The 19,990-nt window shown below is 39.5% G+C and overlaps 1 protein-coding gene across 5 annotated transcripts in view; it reads left to right on the top strand.

The window, feature by feature from the left end:
• The window catches only part of LOC146404818 (uncharacterized), a 210,601-nt gene that overhangs the window by 43,509 nt on the left and 147,102 nt on the right, over positions 1-19,990 (top strand). The window lies entirely within an intron of this gene.

Below are 19,990 nucleotides of genomic sequence, written 5' to 3' on the forward strand. Positions count from 1 at the left end.
ACAGCAATGAACTGGGCTGAACCTTGCTCACTCCAGCAAAGAAACTGATACTAAGGAAATAAATGTAAGTGTCAAGAAAGTTGTGATAGAGAAAGAGCAGGATCTGTAGCAGAGGGGATGTTCTCCAACCCAGGGGAGAGATGTTAGTACACAGCTAAGCACCTGAGTGTTTCCTAGTTGGTGTGAGCTCTGTCTTCTCTTAAAAAATAGAGTCTTTCTCAGTTATTCTGAATCCCTTGCAGGACCTAGCCCAGGGCAAGGGGTTGTAGTTAGCAGTTCAGAATCCAGTGCCTGACTTATGGTGTCTTTTCTTTTATTCTTGTGAAGACACTTCTGGATCTTCACCATTCTGAAAGTAATGCCAGAGAAAGTTTATAGACATGCCAGAGAAAGTTCTGATTAAATTCTACCAAATAGTTTTTACTAAGTGTTTATTAAAGTCATGTGTGGTTAAGAAGAACATGAGATGATAGGTCCTAAGATCACTTAATTTCACATTGAGAAAAGGTCTGTGCTGGAAATTCTAACTATAGCTGGTAATCTTACAAACTCCCATCATTGGCCAGGACCAGACAATTTTTCACTGTGTAATTTTTATGGAAGGTGGGTGAGAGTTGTGATCACCATATGTCAAATGATCACCATATGTTACAGAAGCTCTTCAATTTACCAGCTTCCACCTCACAAACCAGACAGATATAACCAAAAGCCTGAGCCAGAGTAAAAGGTGGTTAACTCTGACCAAGAACAAATGGTATTAGTAATACCTAAGGTACAGTGGGCCTTTCAGATCCTATTACAATTATATATCTAGTACGTGCTTGCTAGATTCATTGAAAACAAAGTCAGCTTTCCAAACCCCAGGAATGAAGACGTAACATCAGAGCTGGAAGAGATTTTAGAGGTCAGGTACTGCTTTGGCAAACAGCAGATCTTAAGTTCTTTTTGTTTTTGCTTTTTGGGCCGAATCTGTGGCATATGGAGGTTCCCAGACTAGGGGTCAAATCAGAGCTCCGGCTGCGGGCCACAGCCACAACAATGCCAGATCTGAGCAGCATCTATGACCTACACCACAGCTCAAGGCAATGCCAGATCCTTAACCCACTGAACGAGGCCAGGAATGAAACCCGCATCCTCTTGGATCCTAGTTGGGTTCGTTAACCAATGAGCCATGAAGGGAACTCCTGATCTTAAATTCTTATCTGGTATCTTTAACCAAGATATTACCAAGATGAGCCTCTCATATTCTGTCAATGTCTCTGATTTTCCTGGACCCTCCACCAAGGAAGATAGCTGTGTGATAACCCAACCCTTGCATCCTACTCTTACTCCTCCCTGTATTCATGCAGTGGCTTTGGTGATGTCACCCAGTCCCATTGGGACTTTATGGTAGCAAAGAAATTAAAAGGTGGCAGAACAATGAGGGAACATTCTGGGTGATGATAATGTTCTGTATGTTGAAAAGAGTGTGGGTTTTACATTTGCATGTGTAAAGGCACATGCGTTTGTCAAAACTCTGGAATAGTATACTACAGATTTGTGAATTCCATTGAATGTAGATTTTACCCAAAAGAACTGTAAAAAAAGGAACTCTCATTAATTATATACATGCTGAAGTGTTTAGAAATGATGTTTATCAAAAATATCAGGAGGATTGATGGATGGACAGAGGGGTAAGTAGATCACTATGTAGGAGGCAAAAACAGTAAAATGTTAATTGTAGAATCTAAGTGGTTATATGGATGTTCAATGTATAATTCAATTTTTCTGAAAATTTTAATAGTAAAGTTAAATAATTTATAATTATTTAATAATATATAATAAATATGAATTAAATAAAACTTAAATAAATAACATAAATATTCAAAAATTTTCATGCTGAAATGTTGAGAGAGTTAAAAGTGACGGAATAGTCCTTCCTAGGCCAATCCAGTCTAGAAAACTAATGCTCAAGAGATCATGTCTAATCTATTATTTCAGTGATTAAGATCCCTGAAGGCTTTCCATTCTCTGCACAATAAAATCAGAGCTCTTAGGCTTGGCACATAAGGCATTTCATAACTTGTCCTCTGACTAGCTCTCTGACCATATTTTTAATCCTCCAAGAATGAGAGTAGAGCTATAAGATACATAGGCAACTGAGAAAACTAATAATTTGGTGCTCCTTCAATATGATATTTTAAAACTAATTTTTACTTATCAAAGCAATATATGTGCATAATTTAAAAGGTCAAGGGAGTTCCTGGTGTGGCTCAGCAGGTTAAGAACTCAACTAGTATCCATGAGGATGTGGGTTCAATCCCTAGCCTCAGTGAGTTAAGGATCTGGAGTTGCCGCAGGCTGTGGCATAGGTTGCAGATGTGGCTTGGATCTGGCATTGCTGTGGCTGTGGTATAGGCCTGCAGTTGCAGCTCCTATTTAACTCCTAGCCTGGGAACTTCCATATGCCCCAGGTGCAGCCCTAAAAAGAAAGAAAATAAAAAATAAAAGGTCAAGTATTGCCACAATGTTTATTAAAAAAAAAAAAAAGAAAGAAAAAAACCACTCAGCAGCATTTTCACACAGCTCTGTTCCACCCCTACTATCCTATTATCCCGAGACAATGTTTTCCAGCTTTTGTAATTACTGCTATGTGTCTTCAAGTTTCTGGGTAATGATTCTTTCTATTCATCTAATATGATATTACCTATTGGTTTCCTTTCATTATACAGTTGGTACTCTTTTACTCTTCTCCCGCCCCTTCCTTCATCCTCCTAACATAGTTGTATCATGCTTTTTGATTGAATTCATAATCAGTAATAATTAATATGAATGTAAGAATTGTTTTCTGGTAAGTCAAGAAATGTATGATGATTGAACTTTATTTCTTGTATATCTTTTAGTTTCTCTTGAAGTTGATAAATGCCTCTGTTTTTTCATTTGCTTAGATTTCATTGAACCAACTGTGTTTCCAAAGCAACCAAGAGTTCTATAAAATGCTTCTCTCTAAAAATTTTCCCATGGCCAATCCTGTTAGATAATCTAGTAGTTCTGTTTTTCTCCCCCAGTGGCATCCTTCAGGGAGTCCTCCATCCCACTTAATATACTCAGGTTGCTTCTAGGCCTACCACATCACCTGGTTAGTCTGAGGTCTTCTGGGACTTCCTCCCTTTTTTTGTCATGCTGGAGATATCCTTTGCCTCACTCCTGTGTTGAATCCTCTGGATCCACTCTGTTCTTTCCCAGTTTATTTCCTCATTTGGTGGAATATATCATCCAGTAATTTCTTAAGAAAGGACTTGTGAAAGGAACATCTTTTTTTGAAATTTTGCATGGGGTAAGAAGACTGACAGTGGATTGAAGCTGAACTCTGCCCCTGTTAGCAAGTCTTACAGCTTGAACTGGTTTAGGCCAAATGGGAATGTACTTGTTCATATAGTCAGTCTACTGAAAGAACAGTGATGGCTGAATCTTGTGAGAACTAGGCACTTGATTCTTTCAGGACTTTCTTTAGAGATGGCTGCATTCAACAAGTGGTGGGGAATGACTTGACATTAGCACCATCAAAGGGCAGAGAACTGCTATCTATCACTCAGCTATTAGAAGAACATATCCAGAGAAATTCTTTGACTGTCCCTGCTTATGTCATAGACTTGCCCCACAGTGGCCTAGGAAGCTCCATTTGGGGAAAATGAAGAGAGAAGTGGGAAAAGTCTAAAGGAAAGGAAGCAACACCAGTGTTCCTTCTGTTGACCTACAGCTCACCACTGCTGCTAAATGTGTTAGCCAGAAACACAAAGTTCATTTATTCTGAGCACCTACGATATGCCACTGGATACTGGGAATAAAAAGATGAATAAGACCCAATTGCTGACCTTGAGGAGCTCATAGTCTAATTATTAGAAGGTCCACATAAACAACCTCAGGACAATGTTGTGAGTACAGCAATCCAAATGCTTAGAAGATGTGGTGAGAAAGGAGGATATAAATCCCTCTGCAGGAGCAGTGTTTTGGAGTGGCAATACAAGCTGGGTTTTGAAAAACGTAAATATGAGATCAACAGCCAAATAGGAAGAGGGAAGGCATTATAAGCAGGGAATAAAAAATTATTCATTTGTTCAAAAAAAAAATATATATATATATATAATATATATATTTTGGTCTTTTTAGAGCCGCACCTGCAGCATATGGAGGCTCTCAGGCTAGGGGTCGAATCCAAGTTGTAACCATTGGCCTACACCACAGCCACAGCAATGCCAAATCTGAGCTGCATCTGTGACCTACACCACAACTTATGGCAACACTGGATCCTTGACCCACTGATTGAGGCCTGGGATCAAACCTGAGTCCTCATGGATACTAGTCAGATTCATTTCCTCAGAGCCACAATGGGAACTCCCAAAAATATTTATTGATTACTCCTAGATACTTCATCAATAAGTAGGCATTGAGGATATGTTTCTGAACAAAATACTTTGTGATGTTTGTACCTCTTGAAATTTGCAGTATGATGAAGTCAAGTAATCAGATTATTAAACAAATAAATATCTAATTACAAACTGTGTTAATTGCCACAGAAGGAAAGAGTATGGTGCTACGAGAACCCAATAGGGTTAAGAGTGGGACAGGAATGTGTGGGGTGGGGTCATGCAACAGTATCCAAGGAACCATAACTGCTTCCATATGGCTGGATAAGAATGGAATGGAAGGTCCTGGAATTCCCACTGTGGCTCAGCAGTAACAAACCCTACTAGTTTCCATGAGGACATGAGTTTGATTCCTGGCCTTGTTCAGTGGGTTAAGGATCCGGGGGCTGTGGTATAGGGCGCAGATGTGGTTTGGATCTGGTGTTGCTGAGGCTGTGGCTGTGGCTGTGGCTGTGGCTGGCATGCAGCTCTGATTTGACCCCTATCCTGGGAACTTCCATATGCCATAGGTGTGGCCCTGAAAAGAGAAAAAAAAAAAGAAGAAAAGAAAATCAATTTAAAAAAAAATAATAAAAGAATGGAAGGTCTGACTGACTTGGACAGGGCAACAAGTCCACTGCTCCCATTTTACTCTTAGGCAGTTCCATACTCTTAAATAGTTCTTCAAAATCCACGGAGAGAGAGTTATGAATTCCCTTCTTTTACAAGTTTCATTTATCTGAGAATTTCATACTTCCTTTTGAAAACTGGACAGTCAAGTCAAACCTAATCTGTCGTATTACTACCTGCTGCCTCCATAAGCACGTTCAAGTCCATCTGGGATTTCTCAAAACCAGTGGGTTTTCTTTTGTAGTTTTTTTTTTTTTAACTTCTCCAAACAATTGTGTCATTAGCTGCCTTCTCCAATGAAGGTTTTTCCCCAAAAATTTAAGATTAATTTTTAAAATTATACACATTCTGTAAAGGTCATATCTCATAAAAATATGCCATATATTTAATAACTTTAAAGATGCATAGTTATATATGCATATATATATAATGCTTTCAATTAAATTTATATAATATTATGAATCCTTTTGGTCCCTGAACTTACCTTTTTCCTCTCCTAAGGCTGCATGTAGACTATAGCTGCTCCCATAGAGAGGAGAAAAAAATCAAGGGTAGTAAGGAGCCAATATCAATTATCATTGATGATGTCAAGTGGCACTTCAGCAGAATAACCATGTTATTCAAACTTTAAATGAGAAAATAAGCTATATGAGTAATCTTGAATATGTTGTTCACATAAAGTGTATATCACTAAATATTTAACTACATCTAAGTCACTTAACTACTTCTGAGTCCTTTGAAATAACATCAATATTCCAGTTTCCACAGTTTGTTAAACTTGCTGTTGAATACCCAACAACTGGAGACATTTTAAAGAGTTAACTTTGGAAGCACTCTCTCTTTTATTATAAAAAATGACTAATATTTTTTATTCCCATTTAGCAAATCAGGGCTGCCACGTTGTGTCCTCAGATGTGATATTATCAAGTTGTGATGAGTCACCACCGGTCTATCCTGCAAAGCACCGACTTCCTAGTTATACCAGGTTGAATTCCCCTAACACTGCCTTTAACATTGGCAGTGTCCACGGAGTTCCCGTCGTGGCGCAGTGGTTAACGAATCCGACTGGGAACCATGAGGTTTTGGGTTCGGTCCCTGGCCTTGCCGACTGGGAACCATGAGGTTTTGGGTTCGGTCCCTGGCCTTGCTCAGTGGGTTAACAATCCAGCGTTGCCTTGAGCTGTGGTGTAGGTTGCAGACACGGCTCAGATCCCACATTGCTGTGGCTCTGGCGTAGGCCGGTGGCTACAGCTCCAATTCAACCCCTAGCCTGGGAACCTTCGTATGCCGTGGGAGCGGCCCAAGAAATAGCAAAAAGACAAAAAGACAAAAAAAAAAAAAAAAAAAAAAAAAAAATTGGCAGTGTCCAGATTCAGTTTTATAGAGAACATTTATTGCAGCCGATTAAATGCTTCCCCTAGGGATGATATCCCAGTAGCACCCAGATGAGCTATCAAGGGCCCCCAGCACATTTGTGTGGGTGTGTCTTTGATGCCTTCCCAAAGCCTACAGCTTTGCTTTTTCCAATGTCCTTTCTCCTCAATTGTAGTTTTTATGCTCTTAGCTCTAGTGAATAATTCCTGAGGTGGCATGAAGGAGGCATTGAGAGAGATGAATGGAACCATCCTGGAGTGAACCTGACAGTAAATGATTCCCTGGCTCTGGACATACTTGAAAATTGCCTTGAGTCTATTACATCTTAAGCATCTGTTATGCTATGTATCACTCTCTACTGTTTATATTTTTGTTTTCTTGTCCTTATCCCCCAGTAGATAGAGTATGCCTTGAGGGCAAGATCCCGGCATCTTTGCATCTTAGAGTCAAGAGATAGTGTTTAAATAAATAACCTTCCCTTTCCTGAAGTTATTAAAACTGAATCCATTTATTAATCATGCTAGAGGCAGGATTAACCAGAGGCAAGAATTTATAGTATTTTGATAAGATTTCCCTCAATGAATATTTGTTGAAAACTATTAAAGATAAATTATTCATCCATTGCAATTAGTGTTCCCAAAAGTCTCTGAGAACTCATCTTGTTCTGAGTAAACTCTATCATCTTCTGAGATCTAAGCCTTATTTCACAGGATAATGAGGCTGACTGTCTGATGGCATGTTAAGTAGTAGTGATGAGTCTCATTGAGAGGATTGTTTTCCTTCTCTTTGGCAGAGAAAATTATCAAGACTCTAGGATCTCTGAAGTTGACACATGAAGGTTAATAGTCTAGAACTAGTATTAGAAAATGGTAATTTCCAGGGAGGTAATTATTTTAACTGGCTAAGTAGATGCTTAAGTTACCTAAGAACATTTTTTAAAAAAAAAAGGGTAGTTTATACCTATGCATCCACATACAACAATGCATTTGTAACTTAGTGCTACTAAAAGCCAAGGAATAATACTTAATAATTTTCCTCTTTAAAAAAAAAAATGACCTCCCCCCTCGAATCTGCTGTTGTGTCGAATAAGTTAAAAGTAAAATTATAATGTGAGATTGAACCAGGTTTAATTCCACAGTCTATGTTTTCCCTTCCCTATATCATAACTCTGTGGATAAAAAAGTGATATATATGAAAACACTGGAAGAATGGTTTATAGCCTTCTATAGACTTTGATACTATGCTAAAATCTTCTAACCCTGGCTGGCAGAGGCTTGACAGTGAGTATTACTTCTAATTGTGTCACTGGTGTATTAGAAAGACCGTAGACTGGTATTCAAGTCCCAGTTCCAAGGCTCACTATTTAGCAGCATTGGAAAATTTACTTTAAGTTCAACAGGCTCCATTTTCTCTCAGTGGGAATAATTAAACTTCCTAAGCATTGCTGTGTGCCAAGCTCTAGCCTGAGCATTTTATGGTGTTACCGTATTTAACTCTCATATCACATAGATATTGACAATAGATACCTCTATTTTCCACTGGGGAAACAGTCTTAGAGAAATTAAATAAGTTCTTCAAGGTCACCAAGCTTCACTTCCCACAGCTGCAGACATATATCCAATAGCTTGCTCACCATCTCCATCTAAATGTCAAACTTAACATGTTGAAACATGATTTCTTTAGTTAGCCATTGTCATCCCTCCTTCTAAGTTTTCAGCATTCTGGTAGATTATACCACCTTTCTTCAGATTAAAATGTAGGAACTATTCTTATTTCTCTTTCTCTCTGTCTCCTCCCCACCACTTCCTCACCCCATCAATCCAGTCCCTTAACTACTCCTCTGAACTCTGTCTCAAAAATATATTTGCTTTTTACCAACTTCTTACTAACTCTACCACTACCACAACCCAAGCCATGATCATCCCTTTTCTGGGTTCTTGTAACAGCTCCATACGTCTTGTATCATCACTTCTCCCCTATCCTCCTCCTTACCAGCCACAGGAGATACAACAGACCCCACAGCCTTTGTGCTTCTGGCAAGACCATAGTCCCTTCTTCCCATGCCAGAGTCATAGCCTCACTACCACAGTCTACCTGGAAGACCATGGGCACTAATCTGATCTTTATACAGATGGCCACAAGACAGAACTGCACCTTCCAGGCTTGCATGCCCATACTACTCTATATATTCTTTAATCTGATCCTGACTGCTTCACCTGTACAACACAAGAAGTTTCATTGTGTCCCCTGGAACTCCTGGTCCAACATTAGCAAAATTCCCTATAGTCTCTTCACCTTGTTGGCCTGAATGATAACTAGGTATCTCCCATAGGAACTTCTTTACAGTTCTCTCTAGGGGCAGCTGCTTTTTCTGCCATAGCCCAGTGTTCTACTGGGCCTGGAGTTAGGATCAATAATCTTCGTGCTCTTTACTGTTGCTTTGAGACCAATTATTCCTCCCTCTTCCTAAACTCTCTGCCTCCCAAAGTTTGAATCTCTTTATATTACCCAGGTCACTCACTCTAATTCTTTGAAGAGTTTAGCTCCTGTCTCACTGTACTCTCTCCAAAAATAATCTTAATTCTGGGTGCTTTCAGATGACATGCACCTGATCCTTCCCATACCCTGACCTCTCCAATACTTTTATCTCTGCTTCTCTTTTCTTCCAGTGGTTTCATTCTCCACCGCCTGAGTCATCCCCTCCACAAGCATGTCTTGTCACTACCAATATCCACAACCTCTCTATTATCTAAATATCAAGAAACCTACTCTTGGATTTCCCATTATGGTGCAACAGGATTGGCAGCCTCTTCGGAGCACTGGGACGCAGGTTTGATCCCCAGCCCAGCTCAGTGAGTTAAGGATCTGGCATTGCCACAGCTTCGGTTTAGGTAGCAACTGTGGCTTGGATCTGATCCCTGGCCCAGGAACTCCATATGCTCCAGGGTGGCTAAAAAAGAAAAAAAAACAAAAAACAAGAACAACCCTATTCTCTGAGTTCACCCTCCAACTGTCTCATGCTCTCCGTCTAGTACTCTGTCAGGATTCTATCACCATTTCATCATCCCTCCTTATGGCCTCACTTTTCTCCTCTTCCACCCTTACATGGTCCTGTCCTATAATCACCCTTTGCATATCCATCTAGTCTCCTACTCCTCTCTTCTTTCCTTGTACTCACCTGACAAAACCCCAACCCTGATAATGTCAACTCCCCACATTTTCCAAACCACCATCCACATGTAGACTCCATTGGAAAATATGCTGACTGGTTTCATTTTAAATTCTTCACCATCAACCTCAATTAGGCCGTCAGTGCTGCCAAGTAACCCTCCTACCTGTCCTTAATATATTCATTTTCCTTATCTCTTGAATGGCTATATCATGTTTCACATTTATTTCTTCTCAAACCTCCAATACCTCTGCCCCTCCTCACTCTCAGCTGAGGATCTTAATTCACGTCTTACTGAAAAAACAGAAAGCCATAAGAAGAAAAACTCCACACTTTCCTACTGTCTACATCTATCCACCCACCTGCATCTAAACCTGTAGACCCTGCCTGTCCTTTGGTTATGGATGAATTGTTTACATTCCTAAAGCCATACTCTACTTTTAGGCACCAGATCCCACTCCTCTTTTCCTTTCAAATGCATCGCCTTCCCATCTTGTGTCATTAATTTTTCCCTCTTGACTGGATCATTTCCTCCACCATACATAGTTATTTCTCTTGCTTTAAAAACAAAACAAAAATACTCTCAATAGTATTCAGCTGTTTCTTCTCCCCTGTTTGTATCTCTCTTCAATTCTTCTCCTTCTGCCCCTCTTTTTGCATTTATCCTTATACCCTCATTTTATTTCTGATTTAAAGAAAAGAAATATAAAAATGAGAAAAATGGTCAAATATGGCAATTCTTATCTAAGCTTTCAAAAAGGTGATTAACTTAAGTCAATGTCTATTTTCCCCCTAAATAGTTGAAATCTAAAAATAATAATATAAATAATAAAAATAGCAAATATCATCACCCCTCTGTATCTCCGGGTTCAGCATCTGCAGATTCAACCAACTGTGGATCAAAAAAATATATTTTTTAATTCCAGAAAATTCCAAAAAGCAAAACTTGAATATGCTGTATGCCAGTAACTATTTACATATCATTGTAGCAGATATTATAAGTAATCTAGAGATTATTTAAAATATATGGGAGGATATGTGTAGGTTATAGGCAAATTCTACACCATTTTACGTAAGGGACTTCAACATCCATGGAGTTTGACATCTGCAGAGAATCCAAGTGGAACCAAGAGACCACTGTACTTATTAAGGGCTTATATATACTAGTCCTTAATCAAGTAATTCAAATATGTTATTTCCTTTAACTTTTATGACTCCATTTGGAAAGTACTAACATTCGTTTTTATAGGTAAGAAATCAAGGCATAGAAAATTCAACTTTAACTAGTTAAACTTTAACTTAACTAAAGCTATTTTCTCTCAGATGCGCTCCAACCAAGCTCTCACTCCTACCACTACACCAAAGCAGCTTTTAGAAGGTCACTACTGACCTCCAAGTTGCTAAATCCAATGGACCAATCTCAGACATAATTGCTCACTCCTTCCTGATCAAAACATATCTTTTCACTTGGTTTCAAGGGTTTTTTTGGTTTTCTTTTCTTTTCTTTTTTTTTTTAGGGCCACACCTGTGGCATATGGACGTTCCCAGGCTAGGGGTCGAATCAGAGCTGTAGCTGCTGGCCTACCCAACAGCCACAGCAACTCAGGATCCAAGCCGCATCTGCAACCTACACCACAACTTACTGCAACAACATATCCTTAACCCATTCAGCGAGGCCAGGGATTGAATCCTCGTGCTCATGGATACTAATCCGGTTCATAATCTGATGAGCTACCATGGGAATTCCTCAAGGACTTTCTACGCTCCCCTTTTATCTCTGTCTGTTCTTTCTCAGTTTTCTTTGCTGGTTCTGCCTCATTTCCCTGACCTTTGGCTATTGGAGTACCCCCAAGTACCCCATGGCTCAGATGCTGGATACCTCCTGCATTTACACTCACTTCCTTGGGAATGTCTGCGAGTGACATAAGCTGAGAACTTCCAGTTTTTGTCTTTAGCTATGTTTCTTCCCTGATTTCTGGACCTTTATATGTAACAGGTAGTTGATAATTCTGTATATGGTCTAATAAGACTCTTGAACTTGACTCTCCAAAACCAAATGCCTGATTCCCTGCCTTCTTCTACCTGCTCCTCCAACAGTTTCTTCATCTTAGTAAACAGCAGCTCTAGGCTTCTAGTTGTTCAGGCCAACAATTTGGGAGTCACTCATGACTATTTTGCTTTCTTTCACATCTGATATCCAATCTATCAACAAATCATGTTGATGTCGTCTTAAAAATATATATAGGGAGTCCCACTGTGGTGCAACAGTATTGGCGGCATCTCTGCAGTTCCAGGACACATGTTTGATCCTTGGCCCAGCACAGTGGGTTAAGGATTCAGTGTTGTGTTGCCACAGCTGTGGCATAGGTTGCAACTGTAGCTTGGATCTGATCTCTGACCCAGGAACCTCAAATGACACAGGGGGGCCAAAAAAGAAGAAAAAAAAAATATGTATGTACATTTATATAGAAAATGACAATTTCACCTGCTGCCATCCAGTCCAAACTACCATCAGTTTGTCCTGGATTATTGCAATAGTTTTCTAATTGATGACACCATTTCCATGCTTGCCTCTTCCAGTCTTCTGAGCAGAGCAGACAGAATGATCCCTTTAAGACCTAAGTCAGGTCCTGTCATTCCACAACTCAGAGCCCTCTAGTGGCTTCCATTTCACATACTCTTCATGCCAACGTTTTTATCATGTCCTCAAATGCCGTACATTGGGCATGGAAGCACTCTCGTCCTCTCACTCCCCATCCTTTCCTCTCCCAATACTTTTCCCTTCCCTTCTACCTCAGCCACACTGTCCTCCTGACACATATGGCATGTTCTCACCTCAAGAACTTTGTATTTGCTATTGCCTTGGCCTCTACTTCTTCCCATAGGGCCCCTTCCCTCCTTGCTTGTAGTCCTCTGCTCAAATGCTAATCTATTAGTGAGGACTTCTCTAGCCACCATATAAAAATTAGTGACATCCTTTCCTTCCTAAACCTGCCTTTCTTTTCCTCCTGCTCTAATGTTCTCCAAAACATTTACCATACGCTGATATATATGTATTTGCTTGTCCATACATTCATTGACAATCTCCCTATACTTCATAACAGGAGGACTTTATCTTATTCACCTGCATATTTCCAGCACCTAGAACTGGGCCTGGCATCTAGTATTTAATAAACACCAACTGGATAAATCATACATGAATTATAGCTGTATTACTATAAAATATGTTATCACTAATATTGTTAGAACAGTTTTGATTTTTCCTTCTTTGGCCAGCTAGCTTCTATTTACTCTTCAAGACTCTACTTAGGAATTCCAAATTCCAGTAAGCTTTCTCTTCTTCTTTTTTTTTTTTTTTTTTCGTCTTTTTGCCATTTCTTGGGCCGCTTCTGCGGCATATGGAGGTTCCCAGGCTAGTGGTTGAATCGCAGGTATAGCCACCGGCCTATGCCAGAGCCACAGCAACGCAGGATCCAAGCCTCGTCTGCAACCTACACCATAGGTCATGGCAACCCCGGATCCTTAACCCACTGAGCAAGGTCAGGGATCAAACCTGCAACCTCATGGTTCCTAGTCGGATTCTTTAACCACTGAGCCACAACGGGAACTCCAAGCTTTCCCTTCTTTGCCAAGGCCATGTCAGGGTGTCCCTTTTCCGAGCTCCCATGGCAATCTGAACACATCTCTGGCTGACCCTTGGTCATGTGATCATGTCTGCTTACCTGGGGCACTTCCCCACTGCTGGAATGTGATCAGGGCAGTATGGATTGTCTGAGCCTCCCAGGGCATCAAACCATGTTTGGCACATATTAAGTAGCCATAGATGTTTAAAATAGGGAGACATCAAGGAAGAAAGGAAAGAAGGGAAGAATAAAGAAGAGAATGAATGGAAGATAAACTGTGATTGTCATTTCTAATTAAAAAAAAGAATCCTTTACAAATTAACACACTTTAGGAATACTGCAGGCTTCCTTTAAAAGAAAAAAAAAAAAACTGTAGTAAAATACATAGAACAAAAAGCTTAACCATTTTAAGTTCAGTGGCATTACGTCCATTCACATTTTTGTGCAACCATCTCCAGAACTCTTTTCATACTGTAAAACTGAATCTCTGTATCTATTAAACACTAATTCCCCATTTCCTTTTGACCCTAGCCCTTGTGGCAATCACCATTCTACTTTCAGGCTCTAAAAATTTGAGTGTTCTAGGTACTTCACGTAAGTGGAATCACACAGTATTTGTCCTTTTATAACTGACATATTTCACTTAGCATAACGTCCTTGTGGTTTATCCATGTTATAGTATTTGTCAGAATTCCTTTTTAAGGCTGAATATTCTATTATATGTATATACCACATTTGTTTATACATTCAGCTGGTGATGGACAATTGAATTATTTCCACTTTTAGGTATTGTGAATAATGTTGCTATGAACATGGGTTCAAGTCCTTGCTGTCACTTCTTTTGGGTATTTACCCAGAAGTAGAATTGCTGGATCATGTGTTAATTCTATTTTAAAATTTTGGGTGAGCTGTCATACTATTTTCAGTGCAGATGTATTATTTTGTATTCCCACAGCTGTACATAAGATTATAATTTCTCCATATCCTCCCCAGTACACTCGTTATTTTCTTTCTTTCTCTTTCTTTCTTTTTCTTTCTTTCTTCCTTTCTTTCTTTCTTTCTTTCTTTCTTCCTTTCTTTCTTCCTTTCTTTCTTTCTTTCTTTCTTTCTTTCTTCCTTTCTTTCTTCCTTTCTTTCTTTCTTTCTTCCTTTCTTTCTCTGTCTCTCTCTGTCTCTTTCTTTCTCTTTTTTTTAATAGTCACCATCCTCAGTAGCCATCCTACTGTGAGGTGCTGCAGAATTCCCTGTAAAATCTAAATACATCTGCAAATACATTTAAGCTCCCAGTTGTGGGTCTTTAGTCTGAAAGGCAGCAAGTGGTGCTGAGGTGAGCTTCTGGAATTTATTCACTGGCTGCATAGATACTTATCCCTCTCTCTCCATCTGCTCACTTCTAGCAGCACCCCACCAACCATTGCTGAGCGGCTTCAGTGGTGTAAATTCTCACAATTCCTGGCGCCCAGCTGCTCGGCAGCATTAAATATACACTGTGAACCTTACTTTCCTCTCTTCTCCAGGAGCTGCAGAGCTTTCTCTCTGCTAGCCTGCCGGGTGTCTCTCCAGACTCCTTTTAGGTCCAGCTCCTCCCTAAGATTCCATAGTTCACAAAAGGCAGCTGAAAGGAACTATACAAGATATACTTGCCGGAAAGAGCACAAAAGTAATAAGCAATCTGAGTGAGTTGTAAAATAGAGTCAGGATATTCTTGTAATGCTGGCAACAAAGTTGAGTGAAGGAATACCTGGCAGGCCCCTTCCCCCAGCTACATACCCCATCAAGCCCATCAACGCTGGAGCCCAGCTCTGTTCTTAGGGAGCTTTTGTGTGGATCATTTACCCTACATTTCAGAGAATTCTAAAAATATTTCCAAAAATGTGTGTGCAAGTTAATGGAAAATAAGCTATGATTTAAACATTTTAATTTCACAATTAACTGTTACTCTGGGCAAGTCAGTAAACCTCACTACACCTGTTTTCTCAGCTATTAAATGAAATTGTAGGACAAGAAGGGCCCTGGCATCTCAAAAAATTTTCAATTCCAAAATTTTGGATGGTCAAAAAAACATTTCCTTTGGTTTTAGAAATGTTATATATATATATTTTTTTATCTTAGATATATTTACCCTGTAAATGTTTTGCATAGTCTATGTTTAAATAAGTTAGTGTTTCCTAAATATGACTTAAGCAGAACAGGTCACTTGGGGTTATGCTGGCTGAATTTCAAGGGAATAATCTACCAAGTGGATAATTCACATATGGTCAAGAATTGGAAGGTTCTAACTAGTTTTTTAATAGATCTGAGAGTCAAAGCAGTTCTGTCTTATGCTGCCCTCAATGGAAACCTCATTAACACTGTGTAATCTCTGAAAATTTAGAATTAGATGTTTGCTGCAGTTTGTTTTCTGCCAGGTAATTGTAAATTTGTATGTCTATGTTTGCAGGGAGCTGTGACTTCTCAGTCATTTTCCCTCTTAGCCATCATCACCTCCAAATGTTTCTTTTCTAAGAGCACACACAAAAAAATGTCACTGGATTAAATGCAAATATATAATGCTGCCTCAGAAACAAACATATCTTATCAAGTGTGTGCTCAGTGGTATTCAAAGGCTGTAATTGCCTGTGTAGTGCTCACCTTTACTGACTCATTGTAAAATTTACATTGCAAACAGTGTAAAAAAAGACAAAATCCAGTCTTGTCATCTACAGTATCACTATGATTGAAAGGGAATGAACCTGTTATAGTTACGGGCCAGAAGAGGTTTTAATAGGTTCCCCAGCCTATTGAGAATCATTTCCAGTTCCTGAGTCAAGAAGAGTGAAACTTGGAATCACCCAGTTATTTCTGTCAGATTTTGGAATTGATGTCACCAGGCATTTCTTAGAGAGTAAAATGAGCCACTTGCCCACCTGACAGACATGTTCATGTTCAACAGCTAAAAAAATATTAGTTTATTGAAAATAATCCTCAATACCTATTCATTCACTTGTTCTATATTCTGAATAAACTTTAAAAACAAAGTTAAACATGCTGCCCCTGATTTGCTGTGTATGTTTTGACATGCCAGTAGTTAGCACATGTGGAAGAGTTCATAGATGATTTGCAATTTTTCAACACTTTAACACTTGGTTTGGTAGCATACAGTGTATATGATTGATCAAATAAATGAAATTAATTTTATGATTCTAAAATAAGGTTTGCAGTTTCTTTATGTTAAAGTCCATATTATCAATTATATCGGTGTAAGTTCAGCTGCAGGGAAAAAAAACAACACTGCCAGAAGAGCATTTAATTCAGGGAGTTGGGTGCCTACAGAATTGTTAGGAGGGCTGATAAGAGGAGAATAAAATGGGTCCTTTCAAATGACCCCGTGAACATCACCACTGAGCTATCTGGCTAGAGAAGTGCCACCTCCAGAAGATGGAGATTTGGGAGCCCTTCCTGGAGTGTTGAGTTTAAAAACATACCCCTGAGACTGCCATCCCAGGGATCAGGAAGCTGCCACTGCAACTAACTTTTGGCACTTGTGAAGCTAATCTCTAGACACCAGTGTGCCATTGCAATGACCATGACTGTCTTCAGCAATAGCTAAGAACAAAAGAAGATGGTGCCTGCCCCTTCTGCTTTCCAAATCTTGCTTGATGCATTGAATTGATGCAGCCAACGTCACACCCAGAACCAGCTGCAAGGGAATATATGTGTGAGGTTTTTTTTTTTTTAACACAAATAATCATTATTATTGTCATAACTATCATAAAGGCAAAGCACAGAATATAATGATAACATGTAACAAGGTGATCTGACTTAATTGGGGGGGGTGTCAGAGACATTTTCCTCCTGTGTTTTTACAGCATATTTCACACTTTGTTCTATACCTTGCCTTTTTATTTAATAGAATATCATATATATTATCCCATATCAATACATAATGAATTTTTACATTCTTTGTTATGATTGCAAAGCATTCTCCAATATAAAGGCATATAATTGATCTTATCATTCCCCTCAGTGGACAGGTAGGCAGCATCCAGTTCTTTACCATCACAAATAATGCTGTAGCAAATGGCCTTGTATTTACATAGCTTCACATGTGTACAAGTGTGTTCATAGAATAAATTCCCAAACATAGAATTTCCTAGTCAATGTGTATACTATTTGTAATTTTTTTTTCCCCCCTTAGGGCCGCACTTGTGGCATATGGAAGTTCCCAGGCTAGGGGTCAAATTAGAGCTATAGCCGCTGGCCTACACCACAACCACAGCAACCTGGGATCTGAGCCATGTCTGCAAGCTACACCACAGCTGACAGTAATGCTGGATCCTTAACCCACTGAGCAAGACCAGGGATTGAACCCGCATCCTCATGATCCTAGCTGGGTTCATTAACTACTGAGCCATGAAGGGAACTCCACTGCTTTTAATTTTTAATGAAAATATATTTTATTCATTAGTTCATTTCATGACTAGCAAATACTTGCAGAGGGTAAAAATATAAAAAGGAACAAAAAGGTGGATAGTAAAAAGTAGATTTCCTTCACAATCCATCCACAGATAGTCTATGTATATACAAGCACATGGCACATATGTATATACCTACACACAACATATGAACATATAAATTAGTAGGTATAATCTATCTTCTTAGGGAAGATTTACATATAAATTAATAGGTTTAATTTCTTGGGAGTTTCTGTTATGGCTCATTGGTTAATGAATCTGACTAGGAACCATGAGGTTGCAGGTTCGATCCCTGGCCTTGCTCAGTGGGTTAAGGATCTGGCATTGCAGTGAGCTGTGGTATAGGTTGCAGACTCGGCTCGGATCCCGTGTTGCTGTGGCTGTGGTGCAGGCCGGCAGCTACAGCTCCGATTAGACCCCTCGCCTGGGAACCTCCATAGGCCACAGGAGCGGCTCTAGAAAAGGCAAAAAAGAAAAAAAAAAGTATAATTTCTTTTCTTTGGGCAGATTTTTGTAGTTTTCTGCTTTATAATTTATAGGGAATAGGAAGGTTTGCCAAGAGACCCCATTCTTCAGAGTACATTGTGTTAGAAGTGTCCTTCGCTACTATGTTAACATCTTTATTCTACATGCATGGGCTTCACTTATGCCTGGGTAGTTACTCTGTCTTTTTGTCTTTTAGGGCTGCACATTCAGCATATGGAGGTTCCCAGGCTAGGGGTTGAATTGGAGCTGTAGCCGCCAGCCTATGCCTGAGCCACAGCAACAGGATTTGAGCCATGTCTTCTACCTGCACCACAGCTCACCACAATGCCAGATCCTTAACCCACTGAGCTAGGCCAGGGATGGAATCTGAGTCCTCATGGATGCTGGTCGGGTTTGTTAACTGCCTAGCCATGATGGGAACTCCCTGTGTAGGCACTCTGGAGGCAAGGAGAGCTATGCACCCAGGCAGCCACAGCCTTTGATCTCAGATTTTCTAACAAGATCGTCTGTGCTTTGTGCAGCACAGGCCTCTGAGGCCCACCTTCTCCGTCATCTGATAGATTCCCTTTGCTTCTTCCTCTGTTGCATCTCCTGTTTCATATGGTCTATATATTCTTTCTTGCTTTACTCCCTTCATTTAATGGAGCATAGTTTCCAGCAGTTTTCTGCAAAAGGGTATGTGGTGGGTAAATTTTTTTAGATCTTGGGTATCTGAAAATGTTTTTACTCTTCCTTTCTGCTTGATTGATAAAGTGACTGGATAGAGAATTCTAGATTAGGAATATTTTTTTCTTCAGTTTTGAAGGCTTTGCTCTATTGATTTCTAGGTTTAAGTGCTGCTGTTGAAAAATCTGAAGCTCTTCTGATTCTATGTGCTGCTTTCTGTCTGCTATGTGGCAATTTTTTAGTAGTATTTTCTCTTTGTTCCTAGTGAAATTTCATAATGACATGCCTCTGTGTGAATCTAATTTCCATCCATTCTCTTGGGCATCCAGTAGGCCCTTTCAGTCTGAAAACCCTGGGTATTCTCCTGAATTATTCATTGCTACTTTCTTCCCCTCTATTATTTAGATGTTGAATCTCCTGACTGGGCTCCAGTTTTCTTATCATTTCTCTCCGATTTTCCTTCTTTTGGTCTTTTTGCTCTATTTTTCTGGGAAAATTTCCTAATTTTATCTTCCAAAATTTCTACTGAATTTTTTTTCCCATTATTGTTAATCATGTTTTCAATTTCTAAGAGCTCTTTTTTTTTGTTCTTTGATGTTTTTTTTTTCTCTCATAGCAGTCAGTATGCAAACTCTTCTTATCTCCCTAAGGATATTGATAGAGTTTGGGTTTTTTGGTTTTTTTTTAATGTTTTATTTTTCCTAAAAGGGCTATTTCCTTTAAGTTGCTTTTTTCTATTTGTCTGTCTTTATTTTCCATGTTAGGGTTTTTCTTCAGATGGCTGGTAATCCTTAGTTGCCTATTCATGATTTAAAGTGAGGGACTGGAGTTCCCATCGTGGCTCAGTGGTTAATGAATCTGTCTAGGAACCATGAGGTTGCAGGTTCGATCCCTGGCCTTGCTCAGTGGGTTAAGGATCCGGCGTTGCCGCGAGCTGTGGTGTGTCGCAGATGTGGCTCGGATCCCGAGTTGCCGTGGCTGTGGTGTAGGCCAGTGACCATAGCTCCAATTAGACCCTTAGCCTGGGAACCTCCATATGCTGTGAGAGCAGCCCTAGGAAAGACAAAAAAAAAAAAAAAAAAGTTAAGTGAGGGACTAATTTTCTGGGGAGCTGGAAATGTTTTATATTGTGTTAGGGGTGTGAGTTACACAGATGTGTGTATGTACCAAAACTGTTCAAGTACATTTAAGATCTGTGCATTT

This window comes from Sus scrofa, chromosome 3 (assembly GCF_054392235.1).
Source record: "Sus scrofa isolate SSC_HxYL_T2T_F1_AM1 chromosome 3, Sscrofa_HxYL_maternal_Yorkshire_Landrace_v2.0, whole genome shotgun sequence".
Taxonomy (NCBI): Eukaryota; Metazoa; Chordata; class Mammalia; order Artiodactyla; family Suidae; genus Sus; species Sus scrofa.